Source organism: Malus sylvestris, chromosome 13, assembly GCF_916048215.2.
Source record: "Malus sylvestris chromosome 13, drMalSylv7.2, whole genome shotgun sequence".
In the NCBI taxonomy this organism is placed as follows: domain Eukaryota; kingdom Viridiplantae; phylum Streptophyta; class Magnoliopsida; order Rosales; family Rosaceae; genus Malus; species Malus sylvestris.
This window is the reverse complement of record NC_062272.1, coordinates 1,721,779-1,729,602: the sequence shown is the minus strand read 5'-3', so window position 1 is coordinate 1,729,602 and position 7,824 is coordinate 1,721,779. Positions and strand designations below refer to the sequence as shown.

General features: G+C 40.6%; 1 pseudogene; it reads right to left on the bottom strand.

Moving 5' to 3' along the window:
- Positions 1-840: 840 nt before the first annotated feature.
- LOC126596729 (nicotinate-nucleotide pyrophosphorylase [carboxylating], chloroplastic-like) lies at positions 841-7,174 on the bottom strand (annotated as a pseudogene).
- Between the last annotated feature and the right edge of the window lie 650 nt (positions 7,175-7,824).

Below are 7,824 nucleotides of genomic sequence, written 5' to 3'. Positions count from 1 at the left end.
TTGCTGCTGAATGTGCTGAATGCTAGTTTAAAAATAGCCAGTATTTCAAGTGGCTATATTTTAAATATTTAGTTTAATTTAAAAAATAACGTAATCATGTACCAAATACACAATTAAGAATTTAGCTGAGGATAAATGGATAATGTATTATTTAAATGTATAGCATATTACAACTTGTCAAACGCTTCATATTTTACAAAGCTCTACTGTATTTTGCATTACAACAGCAATTAGGTACGTAATACAGTCCTTGTCGTCGTCGTCATATCAGTTGTCAAATGGGAATAGGATATAAAAAATTTAGAATTCATGACATGAGACTCGGTCTTCGACGATGTATAATATGTCAAATTGTGAAAAACTTCAAGGGGCACGAGGTCAAGCGTAAAGAGGGCATGCCACCATTTGCTGTCTTCAAGATACATTTGGCTCCCGTAAGAGGGTTTTGTACCAATTGTTGACGAGTTCAAAGTCACCAACTTACCCAGCTGGTAACTTCTGGTAAACGTTTGAAATGTACAGGCCTTGTTTATGATAACAAAGACGATCATGCTCTTTTTGTAGATACAATTTTCACAGCCTCAAACGATGAAATTATACACTGCCACCGTTTTATTTTAATGGAGCAGCAGTACACCCTATCTACAAGCAGCAGATTGCAGTAATATCACAGATTAAAAATTTTATTTCTCGCACAAAACCAAAACCTAGACAACGTATTATGGCAAAGAAGAAAAAGAGTGATTTTACTATTCACCAAAAAACTCCGGATGACAGACTAAACAACATAAGTCATGCCAAGCCAGCAGGTTCAATGGCAAAGATTGGGAAGCACCGATGTTACCTAGAAATAAAGTCAACCCGAGTTTGTCCAATCTTGTGTACGGTTTCAAGAGTAACATTACCAGATGCCTGTTGTAGTGAAGCAGAAGTCAGAAATAAAAAGCAAAAAATCTAATCCATGAGATTAGTAGTTATTTTCCCACACCAACATATATTGAAATTAACTGCTAGCATGAAGGACAGCATATAATCTCTTCGAAACCAGAAGGGTCACAGAGGAAGTGGTTAACCTAGATATAAAGAAAGAGTCTTCAACAGAAAATAGTGAAACTACGATATAAGATGTTTATGGAAAGTTCCAAACAGCCGAACAATCCACATTTGCTACACCGAAATTATGAAATGGCATGGCGAATGTGATACAATAGAAAAATTGAATACAAAATTTAAGGTCCCTCAGTTTCGAATATCCGATCAATCAATTTCACAGCTTGTTCGAGCATAAATACATCAACATCCCCATTTGGTAATACAACCATATTATCCAACATTATCTGCGTCAAGGAAGTCTTTGTTTGAGATGCATATTCCAGTACCTTTTCTATCTCCTCAATTGTCCGGGTCTAGAGAGAGAGAGAGAGAGAGAGAGAGAGAGAGAGAGAGAGAGAGAGAGAGAGAGAGAGAGAGAGAGAGAGAGAGAGAGAGAGAGAGAGAGAGAGAGAGAGAGAGAGAGAGAGAGAGAGAGAGATAAGCATTCTGTAACAGATTGCAACATGTTGATGCACAAAATCAGTGAGAACTTTGGTACAACAGAAAATGTTATGTTTGTGGCCTTCGTTAGATTGCTCCGGTCACTAGTGTGGATAAGTAAGTAAATGGATAAGGACAGGGAAGCAAACACAAGATGTACGCGGTTCACCCAGATTGGCTATGTCCACGGAGTAGAAGAGTTCTCATTAATTGTGAAGGGTTTACACAAGTACATAGGTTCAAGCTCTCCTTTAGTGAGTACTAGTGAATGATTTAGTACAAATGACATTAGGAAATATTGTGGGAGAATGATCTCTATTTATAGAAGAGAGTTTTTAGTTTCATTCTGACATTGACACGTGTCGTGTTGTGATTGGCTTCTGATGTTGACACGTGTCGCGTTATGATTGGCTTTTAATGTCGACACGTGTCGCGTTGTGATTGGCCTCCTGGTTGGAGGGAAACTCTTCTGGGTCCTTGACGGTATAACGTTGACCAGTGCTCAGTAGTTTCGGGATTGGTCAAATATGGTACAAACAGTGCTCCCCTAAGTTTTCGAGTGAGGGAAGCTCCTCGGTTGAGGACTTGCAAGATCCAAGCCATTGAGTAATCATGAAACTTCTAAGTACCGAAGTGTGGTATCATTTTCACTTGTCTTATCTGTCTCATACGTAGATGTGGCATCTTCTCTGGAAGTACTTTTCCTCCACCCAGGGGTGGTATCTTTAACAGATGAAGATGCACAAGGTAATGTATCAATTTCACTTGAAGCTTACTTGTAGTTTCGGGCTTGGTCAAGTGCGATACAAAACCCTATAGTAGGAGTCCCCTAAGTCGCTGAGCTAGGAGATTTGCCAAAAGAGGTAACAGACAAGGTAAGCAATCAGACTTCCAAGCAAGCAACCTGGATCAGAAGTTTGACTTCGGCTTCCGGTTGATTGTTCTCCTTCTCCTTGTGTCGTAAACAGCAACAAGGATAAGGAGAAGCAAATGGAGAATAGATGATATAAGATACTTTTACTTTTGAAGAAGTAACTTTCCACAGGCTTATTCTTGAACTAGGCTGGAGGGTTTTCTGGTTTCCTCCAGAGTATAAGGCCAACTCAAGAATTTGAGGGTCAAAACAAGTCCATCAAATCAAGAGTGCATTCGACCTTGATGATATGAGATACTTTTGCTGTTGACGAAGTAATAAATGAATCGACACGTGTTCTGTTGCGCTTGTCTCCACGCGCTTGTCTTCACATGCTTCCTTGTATCATTCTCACTTGCCCTATCTGTTCCTCAGGCAGATGTGGTATCTTTTCTAGAAGCATAAGATGTTGAAGATGAGTACTCGAGAGCAATGTCAGGTAAGTAATCAGGCAAGAGGTTACAGACGGTCAATTCCTGACTGGAAGCTTGATTCCAAGTGCTGACTGATTGCTCTCTTTCTCCTTGTCTTGCAGGTAAGAACAAGGGCAAAGGAAAAGACAGGGAAAAAACATGATATGAGATACTCTTGCTTTTAGCCCTGATGATATGAGATACTCTTACTCTGGTGTGGCTGGTTTGCATAGGTATTATTAGGGGAGAAGAAAGCTGAGTATTTCGAAAGGCTTCGTTGGGAGTGCCCTCTCAGATACGAGGAAGGGTTGAACATTTTTGCAGGTCTGCCTATCCGTGAAGGATGGAGGTCGACATATATAGGAGTCTCCTTAACAACAAGTAGTAATGTTATTCTTTTACCCTTCTTGGTCGTAGCAATGTAGTGGGAGTTGTAAGCTTCACGTGTTTTAACTTTGTCATAGCACTTTGAAAAAGTGGTATGTGGTATCTGGAAAGCTGATGTTGATTGTAAAGATTGCAGACAAACTTTATCCAAGGAAATTTGGCTCTCGAAGTTCGGAGAGCGATGCCTCTTCGGTTTTCAAACAAGCAATCTTGTCGGGGATCTGACTCTCAAGATTCGGAGAACGGTGCCTCTTTAATTTTTTAGAAAGCAATCCTATTGGGAGTCTGGCTCTTGAGATTCGGATAGCGGTGCCTCTTCGATTTTTTGAGAAAATAATCCTGTTAGGAGTCTGGCTCTTGAGATTCGGAGGGCGGTGCCTCTTCGATTTTTGAGTAAGTAATAATACTATTCTTTTACCCTTCTTGGTCATAGCAATGTAGTGGAAGCTGCAAGCTTCACATGTTGCGTGTGAAGATTGTAGACAAGCTTTATCCAAGGAAATCTGGCTCCCAAAGTTCGGAGAGCGGTGCCTCTTTGGTTTTTGAACAAGCAATCCTGTTGGGGATCTGGCTCTCGAGATTCAGAAAACGGTGCCTCTTCGATTTTTGAGAAAACAGTCATGTTGCGAGTCCAACTCTTGAGATTTGGAGAGTGGTGCCTCTTCGATTTTTGAGTAAGCAATCTTGTTGGGAGTGTTTTCTCGAATGTGAGTAAAGGTTGGACATTTTTGCCAGTCTGCCTTGCCACGGAGCATGGAGGTTGACACACATTGGGACTTTATAGTTATCAAGCAGTGGTGTTGTTCCTTTACCCTTGTGGGTAATAGTAGGGTAGCTGGACCTTCAAATTTTATGTGTCTAAACTTTGTCAGAGATCTTTGGCAAAGTTATTTGTGGTACCCGACGAGCTGATGTTACGTGTGGAAAGTGGTGCCTCTTCGAAATCCGGAGAGTGGTGCCTCTTCGATTTTTGAACCATCGACCTTGTTGCCCTTTCTTTTATAAGGGCACCAATTGTGTGCAAGAAGTACATTCAGAGAGTTATTGCTTTTAAGAATTTTCCCCTTACTTCAGAGATTTATTGCACCTCATTTCTCCTTCATGATTTTTGAGAATGTCTGACCTATCCGACCGTCATTTTGACTTGATCTTTAGTGAAGAGGCAGCCATGCCTTCTCAAGACAATATATGGTGCCTATCCTTCTTATTCCCTACTGGTCATCTTACCATTGAGGACTCTGTGATGAAGAATGATATGACAGCTGCGGTGGTGGCCAAGAACCTTCTCACTCCCAAAGATAACAGACTACTTTCCAAACGGTCTGATGAGTTGGCTGTTAAGGATTCTCTGGCTCTCAGTGTTTAGTGTGCAGGTTATGTGTCTAATATGGCACAACGCCTATTTGCTCGAACTCGCCAAATTGAATCATTAGCTGCTGAAGTGATAAGTCTCAAACAAGAGATCAGATGGTTCAAGCATGAGAATAAACAATTGCACAGGCTCGCACATGACTATGCTACAAACATGAAAATAAAGCTCGACCAGCTGCAAGAATCTGATGGTCAGATTTTACTTGATCATCAGAGGTTTGTGGGTTTGTTCCAAAGGCATTTATATTGCCTTCATCTTCTAGGGTTGTACCACGTAATGAAGCTCCAAATGATCAACCTTTGGTACCTCATCCTTCTAGGGTTATGTCTAGTACTGAGGCTCCGAATAATCACCCTCTGGTGCCTCCTCTTTCTGGAGCTCTGCCGACTACTGAGACTTCTTCTGTGCAACCTTTATGAAGGCTCCCTCTTATTTGTTTATTTTGATTCATGTATATGTACATATTTGTAACTTATCGGAGATATCAATAAACAAGCTTTGCTTCATTTCAACGTATTGTGTTAAATACACCAAGGCCTTCTTCACTAAGTTTTTTAAATTTTTCCTTTTGTTGAAGTATGTTGAAGCTTTGTGAGTGAAGCATGTAGGTTAAAGTAATGCTCCCTTAATTTTCCGAGTGAGGAAAACTTCTCGTTTGGAGACTGAAAAATCCAAGTTACTGAGTGGTCGTGAGACTTCCGAGTATCAAGGTGCAGTAACATATGGTAGGAGTCCCCCAAGTCTCCGGTCGAGGGAGTTGACGAATGAGGCATTTCCTTTCTAAGTGGTAGCCCAAAACTCCTTCTTCATATATATTTGTTATGAAAGTTGTTAAGCCCAAAGAAGAGGAAGTCTGGGCAACAGACTCTATTGACTAAAGACTTGGGGGACTACACACTATGTACCATATATGGGTTTCTGCAACTGGGTCTCATGAAAAATATTTGGGGGACTTAGCCCATCACTTATGTACTGAGGAGCGAACCCTTATTCTATAAAAAGGACTCCTTCATTTTCATTAAAGAGCACCCATTATTCATGTATTGAGGAGTGGACCCTTATTCTATAAAAGGGACTCCCTCACTTTCATTAGATAGCACCCATTATTCATATATTGAGAAGCGAACCCTTATTCTATAAAAGGGACTCCCTCACCATCATTAGAGAGCATCGCCGCCTGCTGAGCAACCGACTCACCGCGAGCATCACTCCTAACCCATCACTTATGTATTGAGGAGTGAGCCCTTATTCTATAAAAGGTACTCCCTCACCATCATTAGAGAGTATCGTTGCCTGCTGAGCAACCGACTCGCCGCGAGCACCAACTCTAGCCCATCATTTTTGTATTGAGGAGCGAGCTCTTATTCTATAAAAGGGACTCCCTTACCTTCAACGCACAAGCTGAGCCAACTTAGGCAATATAAGCCACAAGCAGAGCAGCGTCGCAACATGTGCTACTTCTGGTTGAGCATCATTTCAGATTGGGCACCGCCTCATATCGAGTATCAATTCTAGACGACATCTAGTTACTTCGGCCCACACATGGACTGAATTTCAAGTCTCCAGCCAAAAGACTCTCTTGACTGAAGACTTGGGGGACTACTGTTTATACTATACTTAGGGCCTCCATATTTAGATCTCATATAAATACTCGGGGGACTCAAATGTAATTATGTAATAAATGAAGGGGTAAATATGTAATACGTGAGGATCCCTTATTCTATAAAAGTACCTCCTCACCCTCACAAACCTCAAGCTCTCATCCTCACATATAGAGGCCACAAATCTCACAAACAAAGAGCTCTCTCAAACTCTCTCTTTCTCTGGGGGACTCCCTCACACTTGTAATCCATACATTCATACAGAGAAGAGAAATACAATCAACACCAGCGTGGACGTAGCCCAAACATTGGGGTGAACCACGATACATCTTGTGTTCTTTACTTTCTTGCAGATTTACGGTCAGATTTACGTTGTTCCAAGACCTCCGGTTTTGTGCATCAGCACAACATAAATGCAGGACATACAACTTACATCACACATAATGTCGGTAAAAAACTCAGAAAGAACTAAGGATGTCATAAATCATGGTAGAAGCAAGATAGTGAACTATGTGATGAATTGCAAAAAGTTTGCACCTTCACTAGTAGATCGTTTAACAGGACTTACGGTGTTGTAGTATAAATCTTGAGAGTTTCCAAAAATTACCTCAACCTCCATCTGAAGATTCAGGTCTACAGATTTGACGGCATTTGTGATGCCTCCAGCAATTGTTATATGATTATCCTTTATCATTACCATATCAAATAACCCATTATTCTGTGATTCCGACCTCCACCAATCCTGGGGCAAGGCCGCAAGAGGTTTTCTTTAAGGTCAAGCAAAAATTAATATACAACTGACAAGAACATGTGTGTGTGTGTGTGTGTGTGTGTGTGTTGGTTTGTAGAAGAAGCAAGGATCTACATCGCCCACTTGTCCACAGTCCACCAAACGTAAACCCGGAGCAGTTTTTCTCGTCTCTAAATTACATGCAGGGCTTGCAAGATCTGCCATTGCCTATGGGAAACACGGATATAAAAAATCGTTCCTTTACACAGCCAACAAAAGTTGTCATATTACTACACATTAATGTGAGGAACGAAGTTACTTTTGCGCGCGTCCTGAGCATGACAAAGGATTTAGGAATACATTATTCAGCACATTCTCATCATGAAGCTAATGACCATTAGATAGAGACTAGACTAGTCGTAGTTGACATCGCTATGGGAAAATTTGTCAAAAGCATGTTCTATTAACTTTCTCTTAAAAAGAACAGACACACAATGAAATCTACTACAACACTAAACAAATGAAGTAACCATGAATGACAATATTGTTGAACTGAAACAGATAAACAGACAACCTACGACCAACAAATTATAAACCACTACTGCTGCCACTGAGAATTGCCCTGAATTATGATGTTAAGGACAAATTTAAACAACACACATCATATAATTCCACGGTGAAGCATGAACTAGAGATACAAACTTTAAAGAAAAAATTTATAAAAATCATGAAAACATAGCAAATTGAGTAATATGTACCTTTAATTTGCGCACGAGAAACATTCATAAAACGAATAAAAGAGTAACGAAAGTATGGTGGGGTGGAGGAAATTGCTTTTTACCTGACTGGTGATCGAAGGTGGAAGCAGAGGGGAG